Source organism: Palaemon carinicauda, chromosome 8 (assembly GCF_036898095.1).
Source record: "Palaemon carinicauda isolate YSFRI2023 chromosome 8, ASM3689809v2, whole genome shotgun sequence".
Lineage (NCBI taxonomy): Eukaryota > Metazoa > Arthropoda > Malacostraca > Decapoda > Palaemonidae > Palaemon > Palaemon carinicauda.
Genome location: NC_090732.1, coordinates 155627951 through 155647789, shown reverse-complemented (window position 1 = coordinate 155647789; position 19839 = coordinate 155627951). Strand labels below are relative to the sequence as shown.

General features: G+C 44.4%; 1 protein-coding gene across 1 annotated transcript in view; it reads right to left on the bottom strand.

Moving 5' to 3' along the window:
• The window catches only part of LOC137645505 (huntingtin-like), an 86107-nt gene extending 67167 nt beyond the window's left edge, over nucleotides 1-18940 (bottom strand). Inside the window, exon 1 of the mRNA XM_068378311.1 lies at nucleotides 18761-18940. The gene's annotated coding sequence lies outside the window, so the exon portion shown is untranslated. The remainder of the gene's footprint in view (nucleotides 1-18760) is intronic.
• Nucleotides 18941-19839: the final 899 nt, after the last annotated feature.

The following is a 19839-nucleotide window of genomic DNA, read 5'->3' as shown; positions in this document are numbered from 1 at the left end:
GGTCCATTGGGGTACCTCTTGTCCTATAGTCTATCATGATCCATCCATGACTGAGCCTCAGTGCGTGCATCTTCAGTGTCTGTCTTGAGTGCATTTTAACTCTCTGATGGAACTTCGTAATTACATCCCTCCAACTGACATGATTCTGGGCCATAAGACGGAGGTCAAATCTTGTGTATCTCACTGAGGCTTTGGTCACTGATGATCAAGAAGCCCCAGAGAATTGTCCTGTAATCCAGTATGTGACTGAAAAGGCACTTTGTCAATCTAGTTGTAGGCATGTGTCTCAACCTTCGGCAGTAGGTTTAATACTGTAATGATACAGGAAACCTTATTTTGTGCGCTTGTTGATACAGGGGCACAGGTTTGCCTCGTCATAGAGTCTGTACTCAGCCAACTTGGCATAGGGTACCAGGTACTGTCAGGATAACAGTTAGAGAGGTAGACCGGTACCTGCACCAGCATTCTAGGCTACGTCCAGTTAGAGGTGAAGTGTCATTCCAGGTGGAGACTACTGCTGTTTAACTATGCGGTCTCACGTAGACCCCGCTTGAAACCCCTGTTGGAGGTCATGTATATGACCTCTGCCTGCTGGTTCGCCTGGGAAAGCATGCTGCCTCAGCTTCCACCAGCGACGGGATTCTGTTACAGTGTCAATCTGCAGACAAAGGTTTTTTTTCTGTCACCACATTGTTCTTACAGATTGCTTGGGAGAGCAACAGCCAGGAGACGAAGGGCTTCCGGATGAGCATCCAGTTTGTGACAAAACGGACTACTACCTCGATACCCCTAGGACACGTGGCATCTCCCCATGGACGCCATTTTACCACGTCCTGCAGTATGCCAAGCCTTGTTGTCAGTCGGGATGGAGCCACTGTCAAAGTAAAAGGGCTCGTATTGCTCCGTTGTTCAAGACCGCCACCATAAGAACTTTGTGTAAAATTATACTTAGTTTTTCTGAAGTAGACACTTCAAGTGTGGGTAATAATATGATTTTATGTAACTGTAACTTTCGTCTCCTCGCTGATTGTTCGCCCAGAAATAGTAATGTGATATTTGAAATGTAAAAGAGAACTTATCATTATTGTGAAAACAAAGACGCTTTGCCAAATTTCCAAGTAACTTAGGCGTGCTCAAGAAGACTATGTAATTATTTACTTAAATACAATAAGTTGAATCACAGCCTCATAACTGTATGATCCCACTATCTGAAAATTTATTTTGTTTTAATTTGTCTGTAACTTGACAAATTTGGTGGCTTTACGGTGGGATAGATTCAACGATTAGTGAAAATAAATAATAAATTACAAAATGACTGTACAGGGACTTAAAGATTTGTACATTGAAGTCGATGACGTCGGAGGTCTACGTCATGTCGTAAGGACACAAGGAGAACCTGTACACACTGGAACATCGATGGGCACAGAGAGACTAGCACAGCAGGAAGAATACCAAAACAGCTCTTCAATGGAAGATGGGTTCGAACCCCGCCTCGGAGGAAATGGACCATACAGCCAATATGAAACATTTCTGAGTTCTTTGGAAGCAACGACATCGGAGCAAGGTTGGAGTGATCATCAGAAAATCATCGTGGCGAAACAGAGAATTCGAGGAAATGCCCTTAGGAAAGTGAGAACCCGAATTCGTGGAACCCAGGTCATGGGCATATCTGAGAAGACACCTACAACGGAAGTTAGGCCTAAGTACCGCCAGTAACTTTGTTCCCATCCGGAAGGAAGCAACCAGGAGTTTTGTGGATCAGTCACCCACGGAGGACCTGTGGAAAGGAGACCTTAGCGCCCTTACGCCGAGACGAGAGGGCCGAATCAGACGGCGACCAAGAGAGGAAACTGTAAGGAAACACATTCGTCCTAGAGAGGATGACACAGCGATGTTCCTGTTGGAAGAGAAGACGGTACCCCCTCATGTACGTCTAAAATCGTTGCCGTATTCCGTTTCCCGTCGCGGGAGCAACAGCATCGAAAATCGCCGTCTGAAATGGCAATCCAGGACCATGTCAACAGCAGTTGGAGTGTGTTTGATTATCCTTACCATAGAGGATATCGTCGTCCAAGCAGCAGCTGTGGGCGTATGGTGAACCCACAAAGACCAAGGACAATCCCGAAAAGTGGAAGAGGTCCCAGACAGCAACTGTAGGACGAGGGACCCAAGGCGACCCACAGCAATCAACCCCCCACATAAGTTAAGTAACATGTTACAAAATCTGTAGTTTTATGGTTAACTGATATGTTTTGAGATTTTGTAAAAAGTGTGTAGAGTAACGAAGCTATCATCCCGTTTTCTTTACGTAATGTTAAAGTTGGATGAAAAACACTAGTTTAATTGAAGAAAGTAACTAGTCGAGAAAAATGTTTTCAATGTTAAAGCTTTGAGTAAAGATTAACTTTTCTGTTACAAAAGAAGAAAATCAGATTGATTTTGAACCAAAGAACCAATACCACATGTGAAGAAAAAGATACAGTAATATAAAAGAGATACACTGAAATCTAAAACATACCGCAAAATTAATAGAGAGCATAAGTCGTAGCAAAATCTATGCCTCGACCCTGAAATGTTTCAATGTTTGCAATCACTTATAGGAGCTATTCAGTTTTTCGTATGAAATAATCATAAGCTGGCTTTTTTAACAAAATAAGAGCGCCTAAATATGAATAATTTCCCCACGTTTCTCTTTCATTATAACCACCGTCACAAAAAGAAGACGTTTCCCAAAGGGGAGTTCAATCTATTTCAAAATGTTATTTTCATTAGTAAAATAAATTTTTAAATATACTTACCCGGAGATCATGTAGCTGTCAGCTCTGCTGCCCGACAGAAAAACCTAAGGACGAAATACGCCAGCGATCGCTATACAGGTGGGGGTGTACATCAACAGCGCCATCTGTCGAGCAGGTACTCAAGTACTCCATGTCAACACAGAACCAATTTTCTCCTCGGTCCACTGGGTCTCTATTGGGGAGGAAGGGTGGGTCCTTTAATTTATGATCACTGGGTAAGTATATTCAAAAATTTATTTTACTAATGAAAATAACATTTTTCAATATTAAACTTACCCGGTGATCATGTAGCTGATTCACACCCAGGGGGGTGGGTAGAGACCAGCATATATGTTAACATTAAGAGCTAAGTATTTCGTATTTCATTTTAGCAGTTATTCAAAATAACAAACATAAAATTAATAAGTACCTGGTAAGGAAGTCGACTTGAACAATTACTCTGCCTTATAAAGTACGTCTTCCTTACTGAGCCTCGCGATCCTCATAGGATGCTGAGCGACTCCTAGGAGCTGAAGTATGAAGGGTTGCAACCCATACTAAAGGACCTCATCAAAACCTCTAATCTAGGCGCTTCTCAAGAAAAGAATTTGACCACCCGCCAAATCAACCAGGATGCGAAAGGCTTCTTAGCCTTCCGTACAACCCAAAAAACAACAATAAAAACATTTCAAGAGAAAGATTAAAAAGGTTATGGGATTAGGGGAATGTAGTGGTTGAGCCCTCACCTACTACTGCACTCGCTGCTACGAATGGTCCCAGGGTGTAGCAGTTCTCGTAAAGAGACTGGACATCTTTAAGGTAAAATGATGCGAACACTGACTTGCTTCTCCAATAGGTTGCATCCATTACACTCTGCAGAGATCTGTTTTGTTTGAAGGCTACTGAAGTTGCGACAGCTCTAACTTCATGTGTCCTTACCTTCAGCAAAGCATGGTCTTCCTCATTCAGATGAGAATGAGCTTCTCGAATCAAAAGTCTGATATAATAAGAAACTGCGTTCTTCGACATCGGTAAAGAAGGTTTCTTAATAGCGCACCATAAAGCTTCTGATTGTCCTCGTAATGGTTTAGTACGTCTTAAATAGTACTTAAGAGCTCTTACTGGGCATAGGACTCTTTCTTGTTCATTTCCAACCAAATTAGACAGGCTTGGAATCTCGAACGATTTGGGCCAAGGACGAGAAGGAAGTTCGTTTTTGGCTAAAAAACCAAGCTGTAAAGAACATGTAGCCGTTTCAGATGTAAATCCTATGTTCCTGCTGAAGGCGTGTATCTCACTGACTCTTTTAGCTGTTGCTAAGCAGACGAGGAAAAGTCTTCAAAGTGAGATCTTTAAAAGAGGCTGATTGAAGCGGTTCGAACCTTGCTGACATAAGGAACCTTAAAACCACGTCTAAGTTCCAACCTGGTGTGGCCAACCGACGCTCCTTCGAGGTCTCAAAAGACTTAAGGAGGTCCTGTAGATCTTTGTTGTTGGAAAGATCTAAGCCTCTGTGACGGAAGACTGCTGCCAACATGCTTCTGTAACCTTTGATCGTGGGAGCTGAAAGGGATCTTTCCTTCCTTAGGTATAAAAGGAAGTCAGCTATCTGAGTTACAGAGGTACTGGTTGAGGATACTGATTTCGACTTGCACCAGCTTCGGAAGACTTCCCACTTCGACTGGTAGACTTTGAGAGTGGATGTCCTCCTTGCTCTAGCAATCGCTCTGACTGCCTCCTTCGAAAAGCCTCTAGCTCTTGAGTCTTTCGATAGTCTGAAGGCAGTCAGACGAAGAGCGTGGAGGCTTGGGTGTACCTTCTTTACATGCGGCTGACGCAGAAGGTCCACTCTTAGAGGAAGTGTTCTGGGAACGTCTACTAGCCATTGCAGTACCTCGGTGAACCATTCTCTCGCGGGCCAGAGGGGAGCAACCAACGTCAACCTTGTCCCTTCGTGAGAGGCGAACTTCTGCAGTACTCTGTTGACAATCTTGAACGGGGGGAACGCATAAAGGTCTAGATGGGACCAATCCAGAAGAAAGGCATCTATATGAACTGCTGCTGGGTCCGGAATCGGTGAGCAATAAATTGGGAGCCTCTTGGTCATCGAGGTAGCGAACAGATCTATGGTAGGCTGACCCCACAAGGCCCATAGTCAGTTGCAAACATTCTTGTGAAGGGTCCACTCTGTTGGGATGATTTGACCCTTCCGGCTGAGGCGGTCTGCCATGACATTCATGTCGCCTTGAATGAACCTCGTTACTAGAGATATGTTTCGATCTCTTGACCAGGTGAGGAGGTCCCTTGCGATCTCGTACAACGTCATCGAATGAGTCCCTCCTTGCTTGGAGATGTACGCCAAGGCCGTGGTGTTGTCGGAGTTCACCTCCACCACCTTGCCTAGAAGGAGGGACTTGAAGCTTCTCAAGGCCAGATGAACTGCCAGTAGCTCCTTGCAGTTGATGTGCAGCGTTCTTTGATCCGCATTCCACGTGCCCGAGCATTCCCGACCGTCCAATGTCGCACCCCAGCCCGTGTCCGATGCGTCCGAGAAGAGAAGGTGGTCGGGGGTCTGAACAGCCAGTGGCAGACCCTCCCTGAGGAGAATGTTGTTCTTCCACCAAGTCAGTGAAGACTTCATCTTCTCGGAAATAGGAACCGAGACCGCTTCTAGCGTCTTGTCCTTTCTCCAGTGAACAGCTAGGTGAAACTGAAGGGGTCGGAGGTGGAGTCTCCCTAACGCGATGAACTGGTCTAGTGATGAAAGCGTCCCTATCAGACTCATCCACTGTCTGACTGAACATCGGTCCTTCTTCAGCATGTTCTGGATGCATTCTTGGGCTTGACTGATTCTGGGGGCCGACGGAAAAGCCCGAAAAGCTTGACTCTGAATCTCCATTCCTAGGTATACTATAGTTTGGGATGGGACGAGTTGGGACTTTTCCATATTGACCAGGAGACCCAATTCCTTGGTCAGATCCAGAGTCCACTTTAGATTCTCCAGACAGCGACGACTTGACGCAGCTCTTAAAAGCCAGTCGTCCAAATAGAGGGAGGCTCTGATGTCTGCTAAATGCAGGAATTTGGCAATATTCCTCATCAGTTTGGTAAAAACTAGAGGTGCCGTGCTTAGGCCAAAGCACAGGGCTTGGAACTGGTATACAACCTTCCCGAAAACGAACCTTAGAAAAGGTTGGGAATCTGGGTGGATGGGGACGTGAAAGTAAGCGTCCTTTAGGTCTAACGAGACCATCCAGTCTTCCTTCCTGACCGATGCTAGAACCGACTTTGTCGTCTCCATGGTGAACGTCTGCTTTGTGACAAAGACATTCAGAGCACTGACGTCTAGCACCGGTCTCCACCCTCCTGTCTTCTTCGCCACTAAGAAGAGACGGTTGTAGAAGCCCGGGGATTGATGGTCCCGGACTATGACTACCGCTCCCTTTTGTAGTAAGAGAGACACCTCTTGCTGTAAAGCTAGCCTCTTTGTCCTCCTCTCTGTACCTGGGAGAGAGGTCGATGGGAGTTGTTGCTAGAGGGGGCTTGCGCAAGAATGGAATCCTGTACCCCTCTCTGAGTAACTTCACAGACTGTGCGTCTGCGCCCCTGTTCTCCCAGGCCTGCCAGTAGTTCTTGAGCCTGGCTCCCACTGCTGTCTGAAGAAGGTGGCAGTCAGACTCTGCCTCTAGAGGACTTGGAACCCTTCTTCTTGCTCCCACGTTGACTTTCGGCACGAGCACCTCCTCTGCTGGAGGCTCTGCCACGAAAGGGCGGAATGAACCTTGACGCTGGAGTGTCCATCCTGGGTCTAGGCACGGAGGGCAAAGAGGTGGCTTTGCGTGCGGATGACGCCACCAGGTCATGAGTGTCTTTCTGGATCAAGGAGGCGGCAATCTCCTTGATCAACTCTTCAGGGAAGAGACACTTCGAGAGCGGAGCAAACATAAGTTCCGACTTTTGACATGGGGTGACTCCAGCTGACAAGAAGGAGCAAAGGTGATCCCGCTTCTTGAGGACCCCGGACACGAAAGAAGCCGCAAGCTCACTAGAACCATCCCGTATGGCTTTGTCCATGCAGGACATAATGAGCATGGAAGTTTCCTTATCAGAAGGGGAGGTCTTCCTGCTCAACGCTCCCAAACACCAGTCCAGGAAGTTAAAGACTTCGAATGCACGGAAAACTCCTTTCATAAGATGGTCCATATCCGAAGGAGTCCAGCAAATCTTGGAGCGTCTCATAGCCAGCCTGCGGGGAGAGTCTACCAGACTTGAGAAGTCGCCCTGGGCAGAGGCAGGAACTCCCAAGCCGAGAACCTCTCCCGTGGCATACCAGACGCTAGATCTGGAAGCAAGCTTGGCCGGGGGAAACATGAAGGTTGTCTTCCCAAGTTGCTTTTTGGACTGCAACCACTCTCCCAGTACCCTTAAAGCTCTCTTGGACGAGCGAGCGAGTACGAGCTTCGTAAAGGCAGGAGCTGCTGACTGCATGCCTAAAGCAAACTCAGAGGGAGGCGAGCGTGGAGCTGCAGACACAAACTGATCCGGATATAAATCCTTGAACAGCGCAAGCACTTTCCTAAAGTCTAAGGAGGGAGGCGTGGTCTTGGGTTCGTCGATGTCCGAGTGTTGGTCGTCAAGATGAGCAGCTTCGTCATCATCAGAGTGTCCATCGTCTGAATGCTGAGGAGGAAGCGGCAAAGGAGTAGATAAAAGCTGGACGGCTGAGTTCGGCAGCACGGGTGCATGCGTGGCTGCACTGGATCCAACGTCATGCCACTGCTGGTCAGTCTGAGAACTGGCAACAACCATAGCTGAGTGGGGGCGCAAAGCGTCTACTCCTGACTGTGGTCGGATAGTGGAGACCACCGTGGGTTGCGGAGGCTGACGCACCGCGTCAAAACACGGCAGCTTAACTCCACCCTCCTGTTGTTGTGGTAGCTCACGCACGTCAACAGAGGGTTCCGTGCGTCGGCGAACGTCAACATGCGTCTGGCAGGGTCGACTGCGCATAGGTGGAGGAGCTCTCACAGCCGGAGTGTGGGAGCAGGCAGCCTCAGCGTCAGCTGGGCGCACAACCGTGGTTGGTTGTAGGCTAACGGGTGCAGCGTCAACCTTCTCCGCACGATACACCTGCATAAAGGAAGCTAGCTGAGTCTGCATAGACTGCAGCAAAGACCACTTAGGGTCTACAGCAGCTGGTGCAGCAACAGACGGAGTTATTGCCTGCTGCGGTACCACTTTGCCTCTCTTAGGAGGTGTGCAGTCGTCGGAGGACTGCAGCGAGTCCGAACTGACCCAGTGGCTACACCTGGGCCGTTGGACTTGCTCGGAAAGGACCTTGCGTTTAAGAGGCCGTGAGACCTTGGTCCATCGTTTCTGGCGAGAAACCTCTTCCGCAGACGAGGAATGAACGGGCTCACTCGTCTTCTTGTGGGTGGGACGATCTAGGCAAGATACGTCCGAAACCACGGAGGGAACGTCTGTACGCTGATTAAAGCCTGTCGAACCCTTTGGTCGTACGACATTGCTTCTCCCCTGGGCTTGGGAGCTTGCAAGAGGTCCCGGACTGGGAGGACGACAGGCACGAACAGACGCACCCTCATGCGTAACACTGACACTTTTCACTGCACTAACACTCACTTCACTTCCCACTGCACTTTTACCTTTCAACTCCCTGACGTCAGCCATGAGTTGATTGCGGTCATTCGCTAATGACTCGACTCTCTCATCTAGAGCCTGGATGGCACGCATCATATCTGCCATCGAAGGTTGATGAGAGCTAGCAGGGGGGTCGGGTGCAACCACTACAGGGGAAGGAATAGGTTGTGGGGCATGGGGAGAGGAAAAATCAATTGAGCGAGACGAACTCCTCCTGATCCTATCCTTCTCTAGCCTACGTGCATATTTCAGGAATTCTTGAAAATCGAATTCCGAAAGCCCAACGCATTCCTCACATCGATCTTCCAATTGACAGGCTTTACCCCTACAATTGGAACAAACGGTGTGCGGATCGATAGAGGCCTTTGGAAGACGCCTTGAACAGTCCCTAGCGCTACACTTCCTGTACTTGGGGACTTGAGAAGGGTCAGACATCTTGAATTAGTCAAAGGGGGGAATTCAAAATCTATCCAAGTCGTCAACAAATAATCCAAAATCCAATAAAAGAATGCAAGGAAGTATTGAAGATAACTTCTGCACAGCGATAGCTGATAACCAGAAATGAATACTTCACCAAATAACGTGAAAATCAATCCAGAAAATAACAGCGTATTTAGAAGGTCTTGCCGGTGGCACGACAGAGAGAAAATTGGTTCTGTGTTGACATGGAGTACTAGAGTACCTGCTCGACAGATGGCGCTGTTGATGTACACCCCCACCTGTATAGCGATCGCTGGCGTATTTCGTCCTTAGGTTTTTCTGTCGGGCAGCAGAGCTGACAGCTACATGATCACCGGGTAAGTTTAATATTCAAAATTATATTGTAATGTACAGTAAGTTCATCTGTTTCAGCAATTAATTTTAGCTAAAAACAATCTCAGTTCACTACATATGTATTGTTGCTTATCTGAAAGTAAAAAATATCACTGAAATAAGAACCAACAAGGTTGGCATTAAGGAGATGATATCTATTTGTGAATGAAGCAATTCAAGGAAGAACAAAGACCATTTGAGGAATGTCATATAATTTATAAGTAATTTTGATACCTTAATTTCTCAATTACATGTACCATATATTTTTTCATCGGGCTTAGTGTTTTTTTTTTTTAATTTCTGACACTTACTATTACTGGAAATCACCCATTTTTGGTGTTTCTCAACCTAAAACCCATGTTTTTCACCGACTCTTCCATAATTGTTTTTATATAAGGTGTTAAGAATACTCATGAACATATGATTTTCCCCATGGTCAAAAATGGACAAAACACAAAATTGCGAGAAGGAAAAATATACAGTATAAAATCATAGAATAGTGTAATACACAATTTCTAGAAATTAAAGCTTATTCAATGTACAGCATTGTGTGTGTTTTGAACATGTTTTATATTGATTTTTGGCGATCCATAGGTTTTTAGTTATGATGTGTTGGCTACCATATCTGAAAAGCTATAGGTTTGCACTAGCTATCGCCATCAGTAACATTCAAAACACTTTAAAATATACCGTACCATGTATCAGTGAATCATATATAAACTTTGTTGGGCACTAGTGTACCCTGTATCCTACCCATACTTCTTGTTCCTATCAAGTGCAGCTCACATCCTACCCAAGTTTTGTGTGGGGAAAATTTACATGGGAATCAATAAATACTTGTAAAACTACCGTAACCTTTTCTTCTCTATACATTATTTTACAAGATGCATAATAAATTCATAGAAAATTATACAAAATATCGCCATCTTATGCTTCTGAGATATTTTTCATTTATTTGTTGACATTGTACGATTTGCACATATTAACTCCAGTTCGTTCGTATGACCTGGGTAGGGGTCCGGAAGGCTTACCCCCAGCTAGGTTTGTGACCTTGGAAGGAGGATCCGGGTGGCTTGCCCCCCGCTAGGTCTGTGACCTGGATAGTTGAGTCCAGGGGGCTTGCCTCATCTAGTTCTCAAGCCTGGGAACTACTAGGTTTGGTTAGGTGGAGTGTGTTAGTTTTGTGCCCTTTTGAATGTATCCTGAAATTTATATAACACTAAAGTATAATATACAGTATTTTTAACCTTTTCCAACATAAAGAAGTACTCCTTTAAATAATGAAATTTATACCCTAATATACCTTTCACCTTTTCCCCCCTAAATCCTAAGTAGGATACAAGCTACATTCTGAATATCCTGGTAGGAAACCAGCTACACTAATACTCATTGTTGTTTCCTCCAGTCATCATCATCATCAAAAACCAGTCATCATAATAAAAATAATAGTTTTTGTAATAAAAAATGTTATTTTTATTAATAAAATAAATTTTTGAATATACTTACCCGGTGATCATATAAGCTGCAACTCTGTTGCTCGACAGAAAAACCTACGGTCAAAATACGCCAGCGATCGCTATGCAGGTGGGGGTGTACATCAACAGCGCCATCTGTCGAGCAGGTACTTAGTACTCCAAGTAAACAGAGAACCAATTTTCTCCTCGGTCCACTGGGTCTCTATTGGGGAGGAAGGGAGGGTCCTTTAATATATGATCACCGGGTAAGTATATTCAAAAATTTATTTTATTAATAAAAATAACATTTTTCAATATTAAACTTAGCCGGTGATCATATAAGCTGATTCACACCCAGGGGGGTGGGTAGAGACCAGCATTACATGTTTACATTATTATGAGCTAAGTATTTTGTATTTCATTTTAGCAGTTATTCAAAATAACAAACATAAAATAAATAAGTACCTGGTAAGGAAGTCGACTTGAACAATTACTCTGCCTTTTTAAGTACGTCTTCCTTACGGAGCCTCGCGATCCTCTTAGGATGCTGAGCGACCCCTACGATCTGAAGTATCAAGGGTTGCAACCCATACAACAGGACCTCATCAAAACCTCTAATCTAGGCGCTTCTCAAGAAATGACTTTGACCACCCGCCAAATCAAGTAGGATGCGAAAGGCTTCTTAGCCTTCCGGACAACCCAAAAACAATAATAAAACATTTCAAGAGAAAGATTAAAAAGGTTATGGAATTAGGGAATTGTAGTGGTTGAGCCCTCACCCACTACTGCACTCGTTGCTACGAATGGTCCCAGAGTGTAGCAGTTCTCGTAAAGAGACTGGACATTCTTAAGATAAAAAGACGCGAACACTGATTTGCTTTTCCAATAGGTTGCGTCGATTATACTTTGCAGAGATCTATTTTGTTTAAAGGCCACGGAAGTTGCGACAGCTCTAACTTCGTGTGTCCTTACCTTCAGCAAAGCTTGGTCTTCCTCATTCAGATGGGAATGAGCTTCTCGTATTAACAGTCTGATAAAATAGGATAAAGCATTCTTTGACATAGGCAAAGATGGATTCTTAACTGAACACCATAAAGCTTCAGACGGGCCTCGTAAAGGTTTTTAAATAGAACTTAAGAGCTCTTACAGGACATAAGACTCTTTCTAGTTCATTTCCAACCATACGATAAGTTTGGAATATCGAACGATATTGGTCAAGGCCGAGAAGGCAGCTCGTGTCTGGCTAGAAAACCAAGTTGTAGAACATGTAGCCGTTTCGGATGAGAATCCGATGTTCTTGCTGAAGGCATGAATCTCACTGACTCTTTTAGCTGTGGCTAAGCATATCAGGAAAAGTGTCTTTAAGGTGAGATCTTTCAGGGAGGCTGATTGTAGCGGTTCGAACCTGTCTGACATAAGGAATCTTAGTACCACGTCTAAATTCCAACCAGGTGTAACCAAACGACGCTCCTTCGTGGTCTCAAAAGACTTAAGGAGGTCCTGTAGATCTTTATTGTTGGAAAGATCTAAGCCTCTGTGATGGAAGACTGATGCCAACATGCTTCTGTAACCCTTGATAGTGGGAGCTGAAAGAGATCGTTCTTTCCTCAGATATAAGAGAAAGTCAGTTATTTGAGTTACAGAGGTACTGGTCGAGGATACGGATACTGACTTGCACCAGTTTCGGAAGATTTCCCACTTAGATTGGTAGACTCTAAGGGTGGATGTTCTCCTTGCTCTAGCAATCGCTCTGGCTGCCTCCTTCGAAAAGCCTCTAGCTCTAGAGAGTTTTTCGATAGTCTGAAGGCAGTCAGACGAAGAGCGTGGAGGCCTTGGTGTACCTTCTTTACGCGTGGCTGACGTAGAAGGTCCACCCTTAGGGGAAGTGTTCTTGGAACGTCTACTAGCCATCGAAGTACCTCGGTGAACCATTCTCTCGCGGGCCAACCTTGTCCCTTCGTGAGAGGCGAACTTCTGCAGTACCTTGTTGGCAATCTTGAACGGAGGGAATGCATATAGATCTAGATGTGACCAATCTAGTAGAAAGGCATCTATATGAACTGCTGCTGGGTCCGGGATTGGTGAGCAAAATATTGGGAGCCTCTTGGTCATCGAGGTTGCGAAGAGATCTATGGTTGGCTGGCCCCAGGTGGCCCAAAGTCTCTTGCATACATCCTTGTGGAGGGTCCATTCTGTTGGAATTATTTGTCCCTTCCGACTGAGACAATCTGCCATGACATTCAAGTTGCCTTGGATGAACCTCGTTACTAGTGATATGTCTAGACCTTTTGACCAGGTGAGGAGGTCCCTTGCGATCTCGTACAATGTCAGAGAGTAGGTCCCTCCTTGCTTGGAGATGTACGCCAAAGCCGTGGTGTTGTCCGAGTTCACCTCCACCACTTTGCCTTGAAGGAGAGACCTGAAGCTTTTCCAAGTCAGACGTACTGCCAGTAGCTCCTTGCAGTTGAAATGCATTGTCCTTTGACTCGAGTTCCATAATCCCGAGCATTCCCTACCGTCTAATGTCGCACCCCAGCCTACGTCCGATGCGTCCGAGAAGAGAACGTGGTTGGGAGTCTGAACAGTCAGGGGAAGACCCTCTCTAAGGTTGATATAGTCCTTTCACCAAGTCAGACAAGACTTTATCTTTCCAGAAACCGGGATCGAGACCGCTTCTAGCGTCTTGTCCTTTTTCCAGTGAAAAGCTAGATGGTATAGAAGAGGACGGAGGTGTAGTCTTCCTAGAGACACAAATTGATCCACGGATGACAGTGTCCCTACCAGACTCATCCACAGCCTGACTGGGCAGCGTTCCTTCTTCAGCATCTTCTGGATGGATAGCAAGGCTGGGGGCTGATCATCTTGTTCAGCAACGTCCTCATCAGAGGGTTTCTCATCCGAAACTGATGAGGAAACGGCAACGGAGTGGGCAACGTCTGACTCGCTGAATCCGGTCGCACTGGTGGATGCGTGACGGAGCCTGACGCAATATCATGGCACTGCTGCACAGTCTGTGAACTGTCAGCAACCATGGGTGCGCGAGGAAGTCCAGCGTCAACCCGAAACTGTCTAGACTGTCTGGGTTGTGCAGTCAACACCCTACCGGGTTGCTGAGGTTGACGCACTGCGTCACAACAAGTCACCTCTGCTGGTTGTTGAACGTCCTGAATGTCAACAACCACCTCCGAGCGTTGCTTAACGTCAACGTGCGACTGGCAACCCACACTGGGTCTCATCGGTGGAGGAACCACCTCAACTGGCAGACGCGAGTAGGTTACCTCAGCGTCAACAGGGCACACAACCGACCGGTTGGAAGGTTGTTGGCCAGAAGGAGGAACCACCTCAACTGGCAGACGTGAGAAGGTTACCTCAGCGTCAACAGGGCGCACAACCAACCGGTTGGAAGGTTGTTGGCCAGAAGGTTCTTCTCCGCATTTAAGTCCTCTATCAAGGACGCAAGCTTGGACTGCATGTCTTGCAGCAAAGCCCATTTAGGGTCTACGGGAGCAGGTGTGGCAACAGACGGGGTTAGCGACTGAGGCGGAACCATTTACCATCCCTGAAAGCCTTGTTATGTGTGACATAATAGTACAGCAAAACTTCAAAGGCTCGACAAAAGTTGAGAAGTTGACCTGTAAACAACTTGGAGCGTCTCCTGGCTAGGCGCCAGGGCGAGTCTACCAGAATTGAGAAGTCTATCTGGGCAGTGCATGAACTCCCAAGCCGAGAACTTCTCTTGTGTCCTATCAGACTCTCGCTCTATAAGCCAGTTTAAAAGAAGGGAAATCAAAGGCTGTATCCCTAAAACTCCTCCTGGTGCAAAAACCAGTCGCCTAGCCAACGTAACGCTCTCTAGGAGAGCGAGAGAGCACTAGCTTAAAAACAACGGCTTCGAAGTAGCTAGGCCTAGTGTAAGTTCTGACGTTTAGGCGAACGAGGAGCAGCAGTTACAAGATCTGGACGAAGATCCTTAACAAATCATCATGATTTAATTAAAGTCCATAGGAGGCTAAGCAGTTTAAGGCTCCTCTCCAAATGACAGAGTCCTCAAGGGAATATCAGTAGGAGGGAGAACAGCACTTTCTCATCTACAGGAACCTTGTCCGATAAAAGCTAGGATATCTCAGTGAGTCTCTCACTGGTGCATTAGTAGCAGACCAGAAGGCAACGTCATGTAACTGCTTGACAGTCTGTGAACTGTCAACAACTGAACTGTCAACCACAACAGGTGTGAGGACATACAGTGTTCACTCGAGACTGCTTTGACTGTCTATACTGAGCAGTCAAAAACAACTCTAGAATGCGGAGGTTGACGCACCGCGTCAAAACAAAACAACTTAGACTGTTGTTGTACCTCGCGAACGTCAACGGAAGGTTCCGTGCGTTACTGAATGTCAACATGCGGCTGGCAGGGTACACTGGAACGCATGGGTGGCGGGACTCTCTCAGCTGGAGTGCGGCAGAAGGTCGCCTCAGCGTCCACAGGACGCACAACCGTGTTGGTTGTAGGCTAGAGGTTGGTGCAGCGTCAACCTTCTCCGCACGAAAGTCCCGCATCAATGACGTTAACTGAGACTGCATGGTCTGCAGCAAAGACCACTTAGGGTCTACAGGAGCAGGTGCGGCAACAGACGGTGTGAATGCCTGATGCGGTACCGCTTTGCCTCTCTTAGGAGGTGAGCAGTCGTCGGAAGACTGCAGCGAGTCCGAACTGACCCAGTGGCTACAACTGGGCCGTTGGACTTGCGCTTAATAAGCTGCGAGACCTTGGTCCATGGTTTCTAACGAGAAACCTCTTCCGCAGACGAGAAATAAATGGGCTCTCTCGTCTTTGTGTGGGTGGGGCGATCTTGGGTAAATACGCCCGAAACCACGGAGGGAAACGTCTGTTCGTTGATCAAGGCCTGACGAACCCATAAGTCGTTCGACATTACTTCTCCCCTGGGCTTGGGAGCTTGCAAGAGGTCCCGGACTAGGTGAACGACAGGCACGAACAGACGAACCCTCGGACGCAACACTGTAACACTTTGCGCATATCACTTTATCACTTCGATTTTCTGTTTTGCACTTATTTCACTGAAATCGAAACTTTTACTGATTTCTACCTGAAACACGCACTTCTACCCTTCAAGGTAGTAATTGCGAAATCAGTCGTATAATGCAGCTCATTAATACTAGCAAAAAACAGAAAACATATATAAAGATAAAAATTTCAGTGGCTGGGAAAGAGACTAAACACTAGTTCAAATAAACTACGTTTACAATCTCTCATCGCACATAGCCTGGGGACAAGAATAAAACCATAGAAACGTTTTACCTTCTTCCCCGTACAGCGACTAGGGAGGAGAGTAACACGAGAACAACGTTACCCGCTTGAACGGAACGTTTTCTCTCCTCTCTCTCCCTCCATCTCTATCTCTCTCTCTCTTTCTCTCTTGATTTCGCACCTAAGAGAAGAGCCCAATTATATATCGTCAAAAAAACATGTTATTTGACTAAAGGAAAAAACTGAAAGGTTTTCCAAATAAAAAGTTCCTTTAATTTAGAATTTAAAACATTAAAGCTAAGAAAGAATGAACGAAACGTCAGAATCGATTTACTCTTACTGCAAAGTGAAACCGTGAAACACTCTCTCTCTATCGTAACGATAGAGCGCATGTTGAACGTCCTGAACGTCAACAACTGCGTAGTCTAAAAAACTAAACGTTAGTTCATCTTTGAAAACAGTACGAAGACTATCAAAGAAATTCTTTCATGAAACATTAAATTTAAAAAGTTTTAAATTCTTTAAAGGCTAAATACGATATAACGGGCTCAACGTTGATTAACTTCGGTTCCAAGTTAAGACCGCCTACTATCAGGAAAGGTCGCATATAAACAAAACATAAAAATTTATTTTATATGTTTATAATAAATGGAAAGTTAATCGAAGAGGCCTAATAAAGGCGGAGAGATATAAAATATATAGATCTATAATGTGTTAAGCAAAATTACTAAAAACCTAAACACACTTCCGTCTAAGGGAAGGGTCGGCCATTTAAAAGTGAAAGAAAGTCCATACTCTCTTTGTCACCATAATTAAATCTATCCAAAACGAGTTCAAGTTTTGAGATGAAGATAAAACACCTGCATAGCGAAAGCTCAAAACTAGAATAGTGTACTTCACCAAATAGTTGTGAAAACAAATCCAGTTAGTAACAGCATATTAGTAGGTCTTGCCGGTAGCCCGACAGAGAGAAAATTGGTTCTTTGTTTACTTGGAGTACTAAGTACCTGCTCGACAGATGGCGCTGTTGATGTACACCCCCACCTGCATAGCGATCGCTGGCGTATTTTGACCGTAGGTTTTTCTGTCGAGCAACAGAGTTGCAGCTTATATGATCACCGGCTAAGTTTAATATTGAAAAACCAGTAATAGTAATAAAACACAATTAAAACACTGGAGCTTTAGTTTGTCAGGACTTCTGGGCACATAGAAAATGTGACTCTTTGAATCCCACTTTCTATATAGTCGTTCCATCGTAGTAACAAAACCTCCCTACTTAATTGAGCATGTTTACATGTATGTTGGTACATAAAATTAACACTATTAATTAGCCTTTGTTTGGAAGTAGCTTGCTTTGCTTGCAATTCAACATTATCTCGTTGCCATGTTCTCCACAAAATGCATTACATTTATAACATAATACTTGAAAATACTGTATAATTGAAAGAATAAAACCGCTGGTATACACACTTAACAAAAGGGAGAGTTGTAATTTTATGCTACAGCCTCTGTTCGAACATGGACTTGGCTTCCATTTCCCCTTAACACTATTTCCTAACCTTTCATTATTAATATGATAAATAAAATAGGAACTACTCGAGCCCTAGTATAACGACGGGCAGGGCCTACCTTCTGCATAGAACATCACCTAACCTAAACAAGTTCCTCACCTAACCTGACCTACAAGCCATATTTTTACCTACTTACCTAACAGGGGGCTAATTCACCCATGCAACCCCCTCAGACTGCCGTATTCTTAGCAATAGGGGTGAAAATAAGGGAGTTATGGGGCACGGCCATCATCATACATACACCACAAAAGCTATAATTACATCGTATATCCAAATAGTGGAAGCAAATAACAAAGAGGTTTAGAATATAAAACATTCAGTGCTTTAATCTGTTTGAACAAGTAACTTGGTGCAGAAGCACCAACTATCAATTTTCTTTTGAACTAGTGATGGAAAGAGGCTCATGTGGTAGATACCAATATGAAAAAAGGAGTTAAACAAGATTTTTTGCTTGATTAAAATCTATAACTTAATTAATGGAGATTCCTGTCATTTTTATATGGGGTTCACAACACTGGAGTTGCAAAGATCGGGGTGTATGTATGATAGCGGCCACCTGTATGTATCGTGTCTAACTTAGAATACGGTAGTGTAAAGGGAGGGGGGGGGGGTTGCAGGGGAGCGTTAGACCCCCCCCTTTAAGTAAGGACACTGCTTGTAAGTTAGGTTAGGAGGGAAAATTTAGGCTAGTTAATGTATTCTAATCTACGTGTGAGGAACTGGCCGCTGATGTACAAAGGCTCCCAAAGATCTCTTGAAAACTTTGTATAATGATGGACAGAACCTCTCAATAGCGTAGACCACCACCTAACCCAGACCTCCCCACCTAACTTAACCTACAAGCTATGTCCTTATCTACTTGCCTATCAGCTCTCTGCGGACACCCTTGGACTTCCATATTCTTAGTGATAGGGTTGAAAATAAGGAAGTTATGAGGCATGGCCGTCATGATTCATAAATCCCGATCTATTCAATTATACGAATGTTATAATTCCCCAGAAAAATATGTGGTTCATGTATTTGGGTAGCAATTAAGATATATTCACCTTATTTACCAATTAGTCATAGGAACATTATGTTGTGCATACTTTACTATGAAAAATACTGATTGATGTTCACATACGCCCAGAATGATACCCAGGGGTTAATTTGCTCTATACCTGTAATAAGTAGGATAGCTACCGTAGGTCTACAGGCCTAATCAACCTAATTACAACTCACCTCATGAATGATAAAGTAATGAGACACTGTCTAGTTAAGCTGAATCTCCAAACCCAGAGGCAAGCGGCAACAAATGGTTTATGTTATAAATACATCATCACACTGAATAAAATAACTGTTACAGACGTTTTCCTGTCAAGTTTTGTTGTGATGTCAATAGGCACCCATCTTACCCCTACCCCCAATAAACACTGCGTCAGCATTCATAGATATCTACCCTGATCAGTGTGGTTTCTTGAACGACCAAATTTTAATTTTCTGGAATATAAAACGACCGATTCCGTATAGTATATGAAATAGAAACATATAGATAACTATAAAACATTTGATTTATGGTATTGTTTGATGAGTACTATATGCATATCAAAGTAAAAAGAAAATTTCATATTTAATTCTAGATCTAGTGTCATCCCTTGTCATTTCCAATGATTGTCTTCGAGCGTAAACTATGGAAAAATGCCATTAATACAGTATGTACAAAATAAATAGAACTTGTTTATTGTTCAACTATAAAAACATGAAAATCAAAGGATTGGCATTTTGTCATTCAAAATCTACTATCACCACATATTCCCCAGGGATTAATTGTTGTCTTTGAACGCAGATTAAGATAAAGATTACGAATAAGCAGTGAGAGAATATAGGTTATACGCTGTTTACTGTGAATTGTATGAGTAATTGGTGAATTATTCTTTTACATGTAGTAAGCGTATAAAATATTAGAGAGAGAAATAGCTAGACAAAGATTTTCATTCTTTTCCGTTTACCATGGCAATTAAGTCAAGTTCTGAACTGGCAGGCTATAGCTCCCATGTAATCTTGTCCAAGCTTGTGATAAACTGTGTTATTACCAGGATTTACTACTGTAACTCCATCTATTACAATTTACCAAAAGTACAACGCGATGTGAAATGCTGAATGCTGTTGAACGAACAAAATAAACGACTGTGGAGGTCCTGTAGAGAGTAGGGTTCCCCTGTTGTACAGGACCGGAAAAGCAGCCCTTAAAGTAAAGTAAGGTAAATTTATTTCAGCAGCAATTGTCTGGCATCCCAGTGCCCACTACCAAAAGCGCATTA